The 18,123-nt window shown below is 41.9% G+C and overlaps 1 protein-coding gene across 5 annotated transcripts in view; it reads left to right on the forward strand.

Annotated features, from left to right (window-relative positions):
• Positions 1-18,123, forward strand: part of ROR2 (receptor tyrosine kinase like orphan receptor 2) — a 216,091-nt gene that overhangs the window by 89,211 nt on the left and 108,757 nt on the right. Inside the window, exon 1 of one of the 5 annotated variants that reach the window (XM_061625706.1) lies at positions 3,817-3,879. The exons of the other annotated variants lie outside the window; for them this stretch is intronic. The gene's annotated coding sequence lies outside the window, so the exon portion shown is untranslated. Of the gene's footprint in view, positions 1-3,816; positions 3,880-18,123 lie in introns of those variants that run through there. 5 annotated transcript variants of the gene reach the window in all.

Consider the following 18,123-nt stretch of genomic DNA (forward strand, 5'->3'; position numbering starts at 1 on the left):
TGCCATAGACTTGAACTTAGAATATCTGAACAGGGTGGTTCATGACAGATGCTCTTGGAGGTCACTGATTCATAGTATTGCCATAAGTTGTAATCGACTTGAAAGCACATAACAATAACAACAAACATTTCTATAAGATGCTATTTCTCTAAGCTCCAAAGCAAAGCGGCCCTCTATAACCTCTTTGTAATCTTCATGTGTTCTTTACTCAATAGGAGGTGTTACTGAGCTAGATGAGCCAGTTGTCTGACTCAGATTAAGAGAGATTCCTATGTGTGGTATTTGATGCTAGCCCTACTTAGAGTAAACCCATTGAAATTAATGTACATGATGAACTTTGGCTCATTAATGCATCTACTTTGAGGAGATCCAGAAGTCTCTTGGCTGGAGTTGTAAATTATAAATCTAGTTTTGGGAGAATTAGTAGATCTCTATCACTCCACCCACATTTGTGCACAGACCCCTGGGTCTCTGATGGTGGTAAATGCACTAGTTCTGATGTTTTCATCAAACTTAATGAACTCACCATTGTATGTCCCATTCCCACACTTCTGTCTGAGATACAGACTAGTCCTAGAAAAGAGTTGTATACACAATGTGTAAGAATACATTGGCAGGCACTGGGTTCGAAACATATTCAGTTGGTTCATTCTCCACCCTCAGTTGTGGTGGTTAGAGAGTTTTGGAGGCAGTTGGATGTGCAGTACTTATTTGACCCTTGTTCATGGGAGAAACTTTATAGTTTAACCCCTGTATTAAAATTGGGGGCAAGATAGTGTTGTGAAAGAATTGGATGGCTGGAGGGGCTCTCTACCTTGGATTAGCTGATAAGCAAAGATGGGGACTTCTTGCTTTTCCCCTCCTAAAAGCTCAGTGTAAGCAGGCAGTATTTGTACTTGCAGCACCTATTGGTCTCAACCTATGGCCCAGTGGCCTCGAGTGCTTCTGAAACCCCAGATTTTTTGCAGGATCTGATAATTCTAGTACAATTTCTGGAACCAATTATTTGCTTTTATAAAACTTAGTTGAGTACTGGGAAGCTTGATACATGTGGCCTTACGGGACACTGGAACACCCCATACATCTGAGACAATGGCAATCAATATTGACCACTGTAAGGTTCTGTTTCCTGGACCTTAGGCTACATTTTATCCATCAGAAGCTTGCTTTTCAGGCTTACTGGACCCCACCTCGCGTCTGTCAGAAGTATATTACATCTACTGATGCGTGTTGGCATTGTGGTGAGCAGGGCTGGCACCAGACATGCCGGGGCCCTTGGGCCCCGGCATGCATGTGCGCACCTACCTGTCACTCGCAGGGAGGGAACTTCTTCAGCCCACCTGTTCACTGGCTCTGTCTCTCCTGTCTTTTGCGGTTGTGCGGCTGCTACGCGCACTCATTGCTGCCATCAACTAAGATGGCGCTGGAGGCTTTAGCCCCTTAGGGATACCTTGGCCACCATCTTGGTTAATGGCAGCTCTGTGTGTGCAGCCTCAAAAGATAGGAGAGACGGGTAGGTGGAGCCAGCAAATGGGCAGGCAGAAGAAGCTCCCTCACTGCGATCCACGGCAGCTACTCTGCTGCAGATCATGGAAAAAGAGTGCTACTCTTCCCCTATCCTATTGAGAGGCCCTCAGGGGCCTCTGTCGCTCCAGGAGCCCTTGGCCAGGGCCCGACCAGGTCGCCCTTTGGGATCAGCCCTGGTGGTGAGATGGGAGCAGCATTGAAACATATGATCTGGTTTTGCCCTATAGTTTTGCCCTTACTCACATTAACCTAGTCCCAGGAATGTCTCTAAAATCTTCATATGTTCATGCTGTACTTCATTATATTCTGATATCCTGGAACTTGACAGAGGGACACTGTAGCTTAACCCTGCATGCTTTATTAGTAGCCAAGTGACTGGTCTTACAGCACTGGAAGGATTCAATGACCCCCCCTGCCCCAATTGCTCATTAGTCAGAGGACCTTTCTTCCTTTGCAGTTATGAAAAGCCTACTTTTACGCAGAAGCACAAAGAACATAAATACTCTGAGATCTGGGACTCCTACTTGCAGCTGTGTCCATGACCAGTATGCCATGTGGGGCCCTGCTGGAGCCTATTCCCTCCTTTTCCTTCTGCTTCCCTATCCGACCTCTTCTCTTACAATTTATATATTTATTTTTATTCATCTTTCTTTTCTCTCTCCCTTTTAAAAAAACCTGTGATTTTCTTAATAGTATTATGACTTGTCATGTTTTGCTGCTCTGTTGTCCCCTTTATTGTTCATGCTTGTTACTTGTATTGTTACGGAAAAAATGAAAAAAAAAAACCAATAAATTATACATAAAAAAGAATACATTGGCAGAGTTGATGATCATTGTTTTTCTTCTCTAGCTGTTATTCCATGTATATTTGCTTCATTTCATATAAACTTCCTGGAAGATTGAAATGGAAATGGACTGCCTTCAAGGCAATCCTGACTTACGGCAACCCTATAAATAAGGTTTTCATGGTAAGCAGTATTCAGAGGTGGTTTACCATTGCCTTCCTCTGAGAGGCACAATATCTGGTGAATTCACTATCCCAAATGTTGACAGCTTTGCTCTGCTCCAGATCTTTCCCCAATGGAATGCCATTTTGTGGAACCTCCATTTCCACAGGCTTTGGGGAAATTTTTACCATCTAGAAGAAGACCAGCTTTAACAGCTGAATTGGTCATCAAGCTGCAGTACCACATAGGAGTAGAAGAATTTTTCAGCTGGACTTTGTAAAGATGATTATCAATGCATACACTGTAATAAAACTACCATTGCTCTGGTAGAGGTGTATGAAAACTAGGTATGCTATTTACTCCAGGGCATAACCAAGTAGTGTATTTGCCCTCCTTACCTATCATTACTCAGGGTTCTGAGGATGGGGAGGGGATCGGATGAATGTGTGCCTGAACATTCTGTGTACACAGATGTGTTCCATACCCCAGGTAACTTTCTGGCTTCCTACGAACGCCATATATGTGTATCATTCTCTTACAGAAGGGGGTGGCACACAGCACATATGCCCATTGTGACTCAGCAGATGTAAACTGCATGCATGTTTTTCAGAGAAAATTGTGTTCTTATACCCAGTACTTTGTTTGTTGTATAAAGTCTGTAATATTGGAAGGAATTTGCATTTGTGTCTGTCTTATCTTATTCAACTGTTACAGCTTTTGCCTGAAGTCTGGTTTGAATGGGAAAGGAGTGTACTAGAAGAGATATGGGGAGCCTAGCATGCTCCCTTCTTTGTCTCTCTCCTGTTGGACATCTTGTTGGGCTGATGTTCTCTTTAGCACATAAAGCTTTTACTTTATAAAAATGGCATGAGGATTGAGCCGTCTTTTGGGGAAAGAGGTGGTGGTGTTACAAGTGACTGAGCAAACCTTCCATTATTTGGGAGGTTGCTCATTAATGACCCAGATGTGTGTGTTATTACTAAGTAAGATTAAATTTTTCCAGAGTAACTATCACTGTAATTCATGATTTTATTACTTTATTTACAAGATCTAAATACTAAGTTTAGTGGAGTTTCCAAGGCAGTTTACAAGAACATGATAAACACATACACACCAGCAACACATTTAACAAAAATGTGGGGTGGGGTGGGGTGGAAGCCTGGGAGAATAAAAATGTCTTTGGCTGGCACCAAAATAATAACAATATTTGCACTAGGTGGGCCTCTATAAAGAAGGAATTCCACAAATGTAGTGTAGGCTCTCTGGTCTCCATTTACTTTACTACAGATGCTAAGGGCCCCAGGGGGAGGAATGTGCTTCAAAATGGACTGGACCAACCACACTGAATCAGCATCCCATCACCTGTATTTCGAAGTTTCTGAGCAGTTGTCAAAGGCAAACCCAGGTACAGTGCATTACAGTAGTTAATCTCAGATGTTCCAGAGCGTGGATAACTATGGCCAGGCTATCTCTGTTTAGGTAAGACTGCAGCTGGCACACCAGCCTAAGCTGATGAAAGGTATTCTTTGCCACAGAGGCTACTTGGGCCTCCAGTAACAAAGCTGAGTCTCAGGCTATGAACTTGATCCTTGTAAGGTAAGTGTAATCCCATGCAGAACACCAAGTCTCTGAATAGAAGAACCACCAACCCACAGAACCATCATCTTTTTGGGATTGAATTTCAGTTTATTGGCCCTCATCCCAGCCCATTATTGATTCCTGGCACCAGTTCAGCACTTCCAGTACATCACCTGAATCTGATGGAAGAGAGTGAAAGAGCTGAGTGTCATTAGCATACATGATCCTTCAAAGGGCAGATACTGTTAGCAAATCTAAAGTAATCTTGCACTGAACAGTGACAGGACATCAGGTAGTCACATCTTTATTTAGAAACATGCATCCTTTTGGTGCTAAGTGGGATATCCTACATCAGTTTGGGAGCAATGATACCAGGGAAGAAATACGATAATAGAATGAATACAAAGGAAAGTGTTAATTTTGGATGGAATTTCCAAGGTATTTTCTCTGAGGGGGGAAGCCATAATACAATTGGAGCATACCATAGATCCACATTTATGGCTTACTCTGTTAGCTTCAATATGCAAGTTTAATCTCTGCTTTCTCCATGGTGCCTGTGAATTTATATTGTAGAAGAATGTTTGTATTGATTCTTCATTAGGTATTTCTATTGATTCTTCATTAGGGAGTGAATAACTTGAGCAATTCCTATGCAGGTGTCTGAACTGGCTTTCTCTATTCCAGCTGTTCATCCTGGAGTGTTCTGTGCACCATTCTTCCACGGAGCTGGGCTAGGGGTAGTGCTGTTATGAAACAATGGCTGTATAACATGCCATGTGACTGTGTCTTGCCCCTTTTCCTGCAGACCTCACGGCCACATGTTTCTGAACACAGGTGCATTGTAAGATGTGTTTATCTTAACAGGAAAACGATATTAACCTGTGTGCTTTAATTTGAACGTCCACTTGAACTGGTCTTTGTTCATAGCTTTGTGCTGAGCAATTCTTAGTGAAGAATGATCTTTAATATATTTCTCTTGTAACTGAGTATTGGATTTCTTTCCTTACTGCCATAAACTCAATAAGCAGTGTAGAAGTATTTTGTATATTGGCATTCTATATATTTAAACAAAAAACAATGTGTCTTACAGCTTTGCATTAATTTTCATACTTTGTACTGTTTTATGAGCTTTCAAGCCTCTGTTATGTATATTACTTAGAGTCTTAACTTTTATAACTATTTTTAAAAACTCTGCACCCTCCTCTTCAGATTTTGTGGCTTCTTATGGTGGCTATGGTGCATGTTTCCGTTTCAGCCAAATGCTGCCACCTTTTGTTTGAAAGGAGTGTGTCCCATCCTCTTCCAACAAACAGAAACCTTAGTTTGAAACCTTCCACAACTGGTTGTGTACCTAATCTTCTTTGTAAACAAGAATCTCCTCAGGGCAGGGATTATCTTAATCCACAATCTTGTAGAGCATCATATGCGATTACAGCACTGGTTGAATTTTTAAAGTATACTGTTTCTTTGGGCATTCATCATTAAACAGTAACTAAAAGACACTTCTGAAATTAATAAAGTGCAACTCAGTGCCTTTGTATAGTTCTCAAGCCTTTGTGAAAGAGTAATGGATGCTAGCCATTATTTTGCACAGTGCAGTTAAGTATGTTTCTGCCTATTATTTCCATAATAAATGTTGAAGTGTATGGGGATGGTGCAAATATAAACTCCCTTTTAGGAGTTTGAGGTTGAGATAAGATGAGGCTTATCAGCATTTGAAGCAAGCACATAGAGGAGAATAGCTGCTGAAAAGATAAATTTAGAAAGTTTCAGAATTTTCAATCTACCCTGTAGAATTCAAAACTTTAAAAAGAGCATTGAGGTTCACCCCATCACCTTATTATGTCCAAATAAATGAGGTGTTTAATATCAAGTGAGAGTATTTGCTTTCTGACCTGGTGACAATACTTGTTTCCTACTTCACCTTAAGTATAACCCCAAGCTGTTTTCAGGCATTTGACTGAAAAAAAAGGGTTAAACCATGGACTGGGCAGGGACACATACACAGGTCCTGCCGTCAATATCCCTGGAAGCTTTGCCCACTTTGTTGCTGGCATTCCCATGTTGCACAGGAAAGATCCAAAGGGGTCTTTTACCCACGCACTCTTGAATGTAAATAGAATCCTCCATGCAATTGGAGACCCCAATAAAGCAGGGTCTCCGATCACATTAAGTGAACACAAGTGAAGATGTGTGTGTGGTCCTCTGCTTCCCACATGGGAGATTTCCTGAACAGGGCTTCAGTCACTGAATATTATTAGTGTTGGCATTAGTGGTGCTTGCAAGATTATGATTTAGCACTAAATAATGGCAGGAACAGAATCAGTATGACAGAAAGTGGTTGTTCTCTGGTACTTCAGTTTAAAAAACTCACCATTAAGGGAGTTGCTCATGCTGGCACTGGGTTAAGCCAAAAAGCTAGAGCTCAGCCTGGGAGGTTCCATTCAACCTCTTCCCCCTCTCACCTTTTTTTTCTCACAACAGGTTCGTACTGAACATGTGTGGGGGATACCGTTATAAATTCCCATTAACATTGGCCACAACAATGACTTTTGAATAAAAACTACAACTGTGACTCTAGTATTAGACAAAACACATACTAAGGCTGTGTATACATTGTAAAGTACATGACTTGTCCCAAAGAACTCTGGGAACTGTAGTTTACCCCTCACAGAGTACCTTTTACAAACTACATAGTACCTTTTACAAACTACAGTTCGCAGGATTTTTTGAGAGAAGTCATGCTTTAAACATATGATGTGTACACAGCGTAGATCAGGGGTGGGGAAACTACAGCATCTGTGCCAAGCATGGCCTCTGGCAGTCCCAATTTATCCCTGCCCCCTCCACATCTACTGTAGTACTCAATGAGGTGTCCGCTGCAACGTCTGCTGCAACTTCTTGGGAACTGTTTCAGTTGATGTGGCCTGATGATATGGACAAGGTGCTTGTGATGATGCGGCCAGCAACGTGTCCTCTTGACCCTTGTCCTTCTTGCTTGCCAAGGGGGGTTGACTGAGTGGATCCAGAGTGTGGTCAATGCATCATTGCAGGAGGGAGTGGTTCTGGGCGCCTTGAAGGAGGCAGTGATCCGACCACTCCTGAAAAAGCCCACCCTGGACCCATTGGTTTATGACAACTACCAACCGGCTGCAAATACCCCCTTCTTAGGGAAGGTGCTTGAGAGGGTTGTGGCACAGCAGTTGCAAGTACTCTTGGATGAAACAGATTATCTTGGCCCATCCCAGTCTGGGTTCAGGCCTGGTTATGGGACTGAATCGGCCTTGGTTGCCCTGATGGATGACCTTTATTTGGAGAAGGACAGGGAGAGTGTGACCCTATTATTCTTACTTGTCTCTCAGCAGCGTTTGATACCATTGACCATGGTATCCTTCTGGGCCGACTTGGTGAGCTGGGTATTGGAGGCACTGTTTTACAGTGGTTCCGATCCTATCTCCAAAGTCGCTGTCAGAGAATAGAATTGGGTGATTGTCTTTCGGCCCCCTGGCAGTTGTGCTGTGGGGTGCTGCAGGTACCATCTTGTCCCCCATGCTGTTTAACATCTATATGAAGCTCTTGGGAGCAGTCATCAGGAGATTTAGTGTGAGGTGTCAGCAATATGCTGATGACACCCAGCTCTACTTCTCTGTAACATCTGAATCAGGAGAGGCCATGCAAGCCCTGGACACCGGGTGCTTGCACTCGGTGGTGGGCTGGATGATCGCCAATAAACTGAGTCTGAATCGAGGCACTGTGGGTTGGTGGTTCCCGAGTTCGGATAATTGGTCAGTTGCCTGTTTTGGAAGGGGTTGCACTCCCTCTGAAAGAGCAGGTCCGTAGTCTAGGGCTGCTCCTGTGTCCATCTTTGTCGCTATAGGCCCAGGTGACCTCAGTGGCTAGGAGTGCTTTTTACCAGCTTCGGCTGATAAGACAGCTGCGGCCGTTTCTGGACTGGGATAGCCTGACCACTGTTGTCTGTGCGCTGGTAACCTCTAGGCTGGATTACTGTAATGCGCTCTATGTGGGGCTGCCCTTGAGGTTAGTCTGGAAGCTGCAGCTGGTGCAAAATGCAGTGACGAGACTGCTCACTGGGGCAGGGTATTGCCAACATGTCACCTCTCTGCTAAAAGAACTGCACTGGCTGCGCATTTGCTACCGGGCCAAGTTCAAGGTTCTAGTTTTGGTGTACAAAGCCCTATACAGCTTGGGACCAGGATATCTGAAAGACTGTCTTACCCCTTATATACCCAGTTGATCATTGCACTCTGCAGGTAAGGGCCTCCTGCAGATACCTATAGGGAGGTTCATTCTGTACAATATAGGAAGCAGACCTTTAGTGTGGCAACACCTATCCTGTGGAATTCCCTCCTCTTAAATATTAGACAGGCGCCATCTCTGCTATCTTTTCGGTGCCTTTTGAAGACGTTCTTCTTCAAACAAGCCTTTTAAGTTGAGACCTATCCCAGTCTGCGTCTGTGTTAGAATTGCATTTAATAGGCCTTTTAATATCTTTAACCCTTTTTAAACAAAAGATGTTTTTAAAGTTTTTTTTAAAATGTTTTTAACGTTGTTTTGTTTTAATGTATTTTAAGGTCTTTTCATGATGGTTTAAAGTGTTTTTAGTGTTTCTGTTTGCCGTCCTGGGCTCCTGCTGGAAGAAAGGGCGGGGTATAAATAAAATAATAAATAAATAAATAATCACCTTGGTGCAGAGACTGACAGAAGCCAACATGGATTTTTCAAGAACAAATCCTGCCAGACTAATCTTATCTCATTTTTTAATTGGGTAACCTCCCTGGTAGGCTGTGGGAATGCTGTGGACATAATCTATCTTGACTTCAGCAAAGCTTTTGACAAAGTGCCCCATGATATTCTGATTAGCAAGCTAGCTAAATGTGGGCTGGATGAAGCAGCTATCAGTTGGATCCACAGTTGGCTGTAGAATCTTACTCAAAGAGTGCTTATCACTGGTTCCTTCTGAAACTGGGGCAAGGTAACGAATGGCGTACCGCAGGGCTTGGTCCAGGGCCCAGTGCTCTTTAACATTTGTATTAATGACTTGGATGAGGAGGTGCAGGGAATCCTTATCAAATTTGCAGATGATACAAAATTGGAAGGGATAGGTAATACCTTAGAAGACAGAAACAAAAGTCAAAGGGATCTTGATAGGCTGGGATCTTGATAGAGCATTGGGCTGAAAACAACAGAATGAAATTTAACAGGGATAAGTTAAATTTCTCACCTAGGAAAAAGAAACCAAACGCACGGTTATAAGATGGGGGATACTTGGATCAGCAATACTACATGTGAGAAGGATCTTGGAATTGTTGTTGATTTCAAACTGAAATGAGCCAACAGTGTGATATGGCTGCTAAAAAGGCAAATGCTATTTTAGGCTGCATTAACAGAAGTATAGTTTCCAAATCGTGTGAAGTATTGGTTCTCCTCTATTTGGCACTGGTTAGGCCTCATCTTGAGTACTGCATCAAGTTCTGGACACCACACTTTAAGAAAGATGCAGACAAACTAGAACAGGTTCAGAGGAGGGCAATGAGGATGATTAGGGGACTGGAATCAAAGCCCTATGAGGAGAGACTGAAAGAACTGGGCATGTTTAGCCTGGAGAAGAGAAGACTGAGGGGAGAGATGATAGCACTCTTCAAGTACTTGAAAGGTTGTCACATAGAGGAGGGCCAGGAACTCTTCTTGATCATCCCAGAGTGCAGGACATGGAATAATGGCTCAATTTCCAGGAAGCCAGATTTCAACTGAACATCAGGAAAAATGGCCTAACTGTTACAGTGGTACGAGAATGGAACCAATTACCTAAAGAGGTGGTGGGCTCTCTAACACTGTAGGCCTTGAGAGGCAGCTGGATAGGCAACTGTTGGGTATGCTTTAATTTGGATTCCTGCATTGAGCAGGGGGTTGGACTTGATGGCCTTATAGGCCCCTTTCAACTCTGTGATTCTGTGATCTATGAATTACTACCCTGCTACTGCTCCTTCCTGCTCCCTGGGTACTTTCTCCTGCTTTTGCCACTACCATATTGTGTAATATAGAAACTGAGTACTGCATGTAAAAGTATTGGGAACCATTTCCTCATGTTGCCTTCCCTCCTGTTAAGTGTGGTCTATAGCAGCAGAAACCCATGAGAGGCTGGAGTGAAGTTGCTGACTCTGAGATTTAAACCCACTGGCACATTATGACAAATCTGCATGGGAGGTACTTATTGTAAGCTCAAAGATTTTTGGGACCCCCCTCCCGCATGCTAATTGTAATTTCAGTCTCTGTTAATTGAAAAAATGATGAGTGGCAAAATCATATCTCCCATCTCCAATGGTGTAAGGATAAAATGCAAAGGGGGGGGAACCATGTGCACCACCTTGAGCAACTTGGAGGAAAGGTGGAATATAAATGCAATAATAATTAAATAAATACATTTCTGCTGCAATACCAGGATCTCAGCCTCAGCCAACCTGCTGAGCTTTTCTTCTTCTTTTTAATAATAATCAAGAAGAAGCAATCTGTTGGTGATGGGGATGCTAGAGTGTGTACTGCAGACAACAAGGTGCACAGATTGAGGGGGGGGGTTAGTGCTTTTAGGCCTTGGGATGATAATTAGAACTGATGACTTGGTTAACTTTCACTTGGAAAATGAAAGTGGAGCAGAAGACAGATCACCACACACACTCATACAAACACACCTGCCTCTCCTGCAAGCATGCATACATTTGGGCATGTGGGAGGGGGGAAGCCCTCAACTGCATTGGCATATTGGAGAGAGCGATTGGAGGGGCGGAATGTAGGTGGAGGAAAGGAGGGACGCTGGCACACACACAGCGTCAGAAATGGAGGGTGAGCAAGTCCTGCGCTTCCTCACTATTTCTTGGCTCTGTCTAGGCTGAAGGCGAGATCTGGGCAGCCTCGCAAATAAGAATAATTTTTAAAAGGAGGTGGCAGCGAAGCAGGAGCTAAGAAAGGCAGGCAGGCAGGCCGGCTGCCAGGAAGGAAGGGGGAAACAGCCTTTCCTTGCAGCCTTGCTTGTTTTTGCTTTTACTAAAAGCCCTCTCTTCTCGTTCTGAGCAAGGGCATTGTAGCAGTGGCAGTGCGAGGAGATGGGAATCAGCAATAGTAGTCCCCTCTTCCTGGTAGCTCCGCTCTCAGCCTCCTTTGGCATCTGCCACGTGTTTTATAGGCAGACACCTGCCCTTGAAGTACAGTAGGGCCCCACTCATACAGCGGGTTATGTTCCGGACCCCCGCTGTAAAGCGGAATGTATTGAAGTTAATGGTGTGCGTTGCGCGAAAATGACACCAAAATGGTGCGCGACAAGCAAAAAACGCCATAAAAGTGGAACAAGCGCCGTAGGAGCGGGGCCTTTCTGCAATTGACAACCGCTGTATTAGCGGAACACTGTAAAGTGAAGCGCTGTAAAGCAGGGCCCTACTGTACCTGAAAGACACTCTGCTACTTCAGCAAAAGTCCTCCCCTCTTGTCTGATCAAGGCAGAGGTGACATCTGCAGCGGCAGTGGGGAGCAGACAGCATCCAGGGAGGGAAGACTTCATTTCTTTACTGTTCGCACCCCCCATTACTTCCTGGCCCTCCTGGGGGTCATGGCCTCAGGTTGGGAACCACTGCCTTAGAGCAAGGAGACATTGTTTGGAAATACCTATTAGGGAAATAGTTTGAGATATTTCTACTTGCAGGGCTGGCATGATCTCATGGCAAACTACAGAAACCTAAGTACAAATTAAATTGCTTTTAGATACAAATCACTTTCTTACAAGAAACCATAAAGTTTATAACATCTTCAACAAGAGAGCACAGGATGATTTTCAGTGTTGCATTGCGAGTTATATAAATCATGCATGCTTGCGGTTTTAGTGCTGTAAACTTTGTTATGATTTGAACAGTAACTTACTGGTTTGAATAGAAAGTGGGAGGAAAAATAGTATTAGAAAACTTTGTAATATATTAAGTATGCCTTTTTCATGTATTATCTGCTTCTAATGAGAGTAGCATGACATGAACAATAAAACTTAGGGCTAAATCTTAATCCTGCCACCATTATCTAAGGCCTAAATGTTGCCTCTGAATCCTCCCTCTTTTGCCCACCCATAAACAGAGACATTTTTGCCAACAGACATAAGGCAGAGCAGCATTCTTAGGCTGAACAGGAATAGCAACAATTTCCTGGCAGAGAACACACTTGGTCAAATTAAAAAGTGGTTTCACTTGAACAGAACCCATGCTATCTGCTTTTATTAGGGCACTGTTTATCTTGGGCCTTGTGGGAGTGAGGAGAAGTTGTTTGAATAGAACTTTTAGGTAAACCTTTGTGCTACATCTAATGGTCCATGTCTTCATGAAATATAGAACTTAGGAAAGTACTTTATTTAACTTTAAAATCAGTTTTAAGATTTGAAATTTACACTTTGTGGAAATGTGCTTATGTTGCACAGAACTAAACACAACTTTTTTTTGTATTTCCAGAGTGTTGCTGTTTTGACTGATGGCATTTTGGTAAAATATTATCTTGCCTTTAATTAAAACATAGATGTTAACAATACATTGCAGTTGTATAGCATAATGGTTTGTGGAACAGTTGTCTTTAATTCAGTTGAACTAACAAAATGTATTCAATGAATTATAACAAGCATTGATACAATAAACTTTATAAATATGCACATATCTCTCATGCATTTCCTCTTTATTTGCACATTGTAATTGGCTCCTTAGCCACTGAGCATGCTAAGCCCTCATTGGACTGTTTGGGGGGTTCCCTCTCTTAGGGTTTTTCCACTAATGATTTTTTTTTGTACTTCTACAAATGTTGGGACTTCCTTGAGCCTGCTGACACCTCCGTCTTGTGCAGGGATGATGCTCAACACTTAACATTGGAAATAGAGGGAGTGATATGTGAAAATATGGTCAGGAGAGGAGAGTGAGGCACTTTGGGAAGTAGGCCAACAAAAGCTATTAGAAACTGCTCTAAGGAAACTTGTCCTGAAAGCAGGCAAGCAGACAAAAAGAAGGGAAGGGCCCTAGCTCAGTGGTAGAGCTTCTACCTTGCATGCAGAAGGTCCCTGGTTCAGTCCCCAGCATCTCCAGGGTAGGACTAGGATACAAGCAACCCCGGAGAGCCGCTGCTAGTCAGTGTAGACAATACTGAGCTAGATGGATCAATGATATGACTCAGTATAACGCAGCTTTCAATGTTCCAATGTTCCAAAGTGTGTTGTAACAAAGCAATGGCCTTGTTTGCACATCATGGCAAACAACGGATGGAGAACCTCTTTCAGCCCAAAAGCCAGATCAAGAACTCACTCATCCTCCATTGGCCATCTTTGACAGGATGGGCAGGGCCACCGACTTGTCAATCACCAGACATCATTACTTTGTCAGGTGACAACTTCAATGGGGCTTGCTGTAAGTATTGAATTCAAAAGCTGTGTACAAAGGGAAAAAGATCTGTTTGCAGGTGCAATTTAAAGGCAAGCTGGCACTGTTGTTGAACTGTTTGCTGTCATTGTTACTGAACTCCACTATCCAAGGAACCATTGGGCGCACACTGCTTTGTAGCCATGTCTTTTCCTGCTCCATGCCTGATGTTGCATGTAATCTCGTGTGGGGCAGGTAGGCATGGTTTGGGGAAAATGGTCTAATTAGGCTCACAGGCCGGAGGTTCAGCACCACTGTGGTAAACCATAGTTAATGTTTTACCATGAATGTACCATTCTCACTTGCTTTGCTCCTCCCTGCTAGCAGGCAGGAGAACCAAACCAAAATTTTTAATCAAGGGTTGTTCTTGTCTTAATGATTATGGTTTTGAGTGAAACAAATCATGACTAGGTATCATGGATTGTTTTTTCTATGTGTCAGCCAAGAGAAGCAAATTGGGTGAGATCACTGCACTAACTGTTTACCATGAACTGGGCTTTCAAGGCTAGGGTGGTTTCGTTCTTCTTCGTAGTCACTGTGTAGTCCCACCTATGGGTTCTGTTCCTACTCAGAGCAGCAATCCTGTGAATATATACTGTGGTGTAAGCTCTACTGAACAAAGGTCTGAGTAAGTAACCATTAGTAAGATTGGTTTGTTAATGTCTCAAATTATGTTTATATTAATTTCTGGGAGGAAATTGCTTCACTAACCAATATCCTTCTCTAGCTTCCACTTCTCTACTGATCATGATCTTAAGATAGCAAGAAGCAGAAATAGATAAGAGAGAGGCATAAACCCTCTTAAGAAGCTGAAAAAGTACATAAAGAATATTTTAATTGCCCAAATATATTGGAGGGAAAGACTTTTATTCCAGTTTAAGAGAGCGACAAGTACAGATCAACTAACAAAGTCAAGGTTATGTTTTAGTAAGTACAAAAATAACTTTTAAAAGTCTAGGGACATAAATAATTTCCATCTCCTTAAGTGTTGCTGTGTAGATGGTTTACAAAGCCCAGATGCATGGAAATAATAGCTTAGCTAGCCATTACTGCCTGTGTGAGGTTCGAAAAACAGTGCAGTCCTGTTCTTGTTTACTCAGAGTAAGCCCTCTTGAGTTCAATAGGATTTATTCCCAGGTATTTATTTTATTTTATTTATTTATTTATTGAATTTTTATACCGCCCCACTAGCACAGCATGTATGGAATTGCAGCCTAAGAGAATAAAAGTATGTGTGTGTTCAAATTGGCCAGCCGTTACAAATAAGTACTAAGGATGTTAATGGAAGAGTAAGAAGCTGACAGGAGTACCTTTCCAACAGCATATAACTAACACCTGTGCAGCAGGGATTGCACTGGCTGCTTGTGTGTTACCGGGCCATGTTCAAGGTTTTGATACTAGAGTACAAAGCCCTAAACACTACAGCTTGGGACCAGTGTACCTTAAAGAGCATCTCACTCCCAACAGGCTGCCTTGATCACTAAGATTATCAGGGGCTGAGCTTTTGGAGGTGACTCATGCCCCAGAAATCAAATCTCTCTATACTCCAGAAGAGAGCATTCAGTGCAGTAGCCCCTGCATTATAGAACACCCAGTCGAGGGGAGGAAGATGCTGACACTATGGATTTTGGTTTGCCATGAAAACCTTTTTATTTCAGCCAGCATTTTCTGAATGTTAATTTTATCTGGTCACTTTTAATGCTTATGATATACATTACTTTGTATTTTATTTTGTGTAAATTGCTTAGAGTTCTATGATTCCAGGCGATTCACAAATATTTTAAATTAATAAATAAAAACATTTAGATATCTTAAATCTCTTGAAAGTTCAGAATTAGCCTCAAAGAATGGGAATAATCTGAATGGAAATATAAAACTACAATAGTAAGTTGACATATAATAGGTGTTGCGTTCATCCCAACAACATATCACTTGTGGATGGATATTTCAGTGTGTGAATGTATGTTGGTACTCTTTTATAACTTTTTGCATCTTTTTATATTTTTTATTGCATCAAAAGGTTTTCTTTTGTGAAGTTATACTTCTTTAGAACAAGTATACTTTTACAGGAGACAGTTGCTTTAGCTTGACTTCCTGATTGTTGAATTGCTGTTTTTCTTTCTCCTGCTCAAGAGGCAGACTCTCTGTACATTAAGAGAGGGAGAATGCTTGGAATGTAGGCTGCCTCCTCTTAGCCTACAATCATGGGGTCAATTTGCACTAATTGCACCAAGACAGCTGTTGCCCTGAGGGGAACAGAAGTGCAGTTTCTCAACCAGAGGCCAAAAGGAATAAGCACTTAGTTGCTCTTTCAGGAGCATTTCCCAAACACCACAAGGAAACATGGAGCACAATAAGAGAGGGATCAGACTAATCTACTTGCTTCATCAAAGGTGATGAAGTCTTTAAAGTCTCACTTCATCCTAAAATTAGCAGCAATTTTCAATTAGACTTGTATTGACAGATTCAAACGGTTATTGTAGTTAGTTACTTCAGCTCCAGCATGATTTATAGGGCAATCTGATATCTTCTTTTTTTTGTAGCCTATAATAAATCTTTTGAGATAAGCAGTCAGAAGATACATGCATAGCCCCACTCTTCTGTGGTTGCGTTAAATGGAACTTAGATATATGGCAGCCTTGAAGCTAGGACACTACATGGCATGCTGTATTGCAAACTAAGGCTAGCTCAGATAGTAAATTTTTCCATGTAGAGTAACTCATGGAAGACATAATATCTGACAGTCTACCCTCAGATATGGCCACTGCTTTTTAGGGGTGATGCTTGGAATCAATTTGCTAATATCCGAACTTAGTGCTTAGGCTGACAGTTATTTCCATGTTTGTAAACTGCTGTTGCTCTATATTTGGGGGAGCAGCACAACCGGATGGAATGGCCACTCAGTCATCAGTAGGTATTCGCAAAAAAGCTTTACAAAGCCCCTGTTGCTTGTTACTTTGTCAGAGCTGAACAAGTTTTTTTTATAGCAGGTTAGCTATCTAGGGAGACCATATCTAGATTTTAGAAGCTATAAAACCTAGATTTCTACCTTTTGTATTTTTATTGCATGATATACTTGACTTTGTTATTAAATCACACCCCTATTAACTGATTGTTGAATTGTGAATGTATTACCATCCTCAAAATGTACATATCACATACACCATCATGAACAATAATCATATGGCAGATAAATATAATAGTGTCCTCCGTTCCCATCCTCTTTCCCCAAAGAGATGCAAAGTCAGTTTAACCCTATTTGGAGGTTCTAATGCCGCACATAATTAGAGTTGTGAGAGGAAGAATGAGGATGAGTGCACTAGTTCTGCCTCCTGTCATCATCCTTGTTGCCTTCCACGAGTTGGAAGATTGAACTTCTGATGTGGGGAGCCTGATTTACTCATGTAGGCTCCCTATGCTGTTTAGAACGCTGAAAGAGCAGGACTCTAAATTGCATGTGGCGCCTGCTTGAGTAGTAAATACTCCCCTTGCATCAGAAGTTATGCTTCAGCCTTGGGGATGGCAACAAGGACAGTGATGTGGAGGATGGAGCTAGTGCATCCTATCCCTATTTTCCCAGTCATGTGAGTGATTAAAATGCCTGAATAGAGTTATAGGCTATGGTTTCTGTGGTATCCCAAAACACTGTATATCCATCATCTCCTATATCATTGGCAGAGCGAATGAGCAATAATAAGAGGAAATATCGTTTACATTATAAAGCCATGAACAGAATAAATTGTTCATACCAATTATAATTTGTCTCAGATTGCATACTTTATGTTAGACTATATTTTAATATTTTCCAGGAAAATGTGGATCTTCTGGGAAGGTGGTGTGGGTCAGCAAGAGTTGTATGGGTACATAAGGGGCTGCACGAGTCTAAGATGAAAATACCCAAAGGCTCTGGGGAGAGGTAAAAGTAGCTATGCAAAGCAATTAAATTCTTCCCCTTGATCTTTTCACAAATACCAACTACTGTTTTTAAATATACCTTCCTACCTCTGCAGTTCAAATTTCTGTTAAAAAAGGCTCAAATCCTGAATTTCTGGAAATGAGATTCTACACCAGATTCTGTATGGCAACCTTGGAACAGCTGAACTTGCCGCTTGGCTATAGATGTTAGTAATCAACTAGTGGTGGGGACCTTGTAACTAATTACAAACACATGGGAGTGTTTATAATAGTATGAATACACTCCTAAGGTGACTGATCCTGTGATCTGGTGCAGCATATGTCTTCCAGCCTTTTTTAGCTCTGTAACTTGTCACATGAATTCTGGTTTCTAAGGTAGTGAGAGCACAGCTGCTTGGTTGAGGCCAGATTAACTAAAGTATTTCAACAAAAGAAGATTGTGCTGTAATAAAGGTAACTGCTGTTTGGAAATTAATTTCTTGAAAGCCAAGTAACTTCTCAGTGTCATCATCTGGTTATGGCTCCACCAAATTTAGGAATATTGAGTAGCATTTGACAATGTCTTGATTTTCAGATAGATAATAATAATAATAATAAATAATAAATTTAATTTTTGTGTCGCCTATCTGGCCGAAACCACTGTAGGCGACGTACAACATTAAAGTTCAACAATACAATATAATACATAATAAAATACAGTGCAGTCAACA

Source organism: Rhineura floridana, chromosome 1, assembly GCF_030035675.1.
Source record: "Rhineura floridana isolate rRhiFlo1 chromosome 1, rRhiFlo1.hap2, whole genome shotgun sequence".
NCBI classification, from domain to species: Eukaryota; Metazoa; Chordata; class Lepidosauria; order Squamata; family Rhineuridae; genus Rhineura; species Rhineura floridana.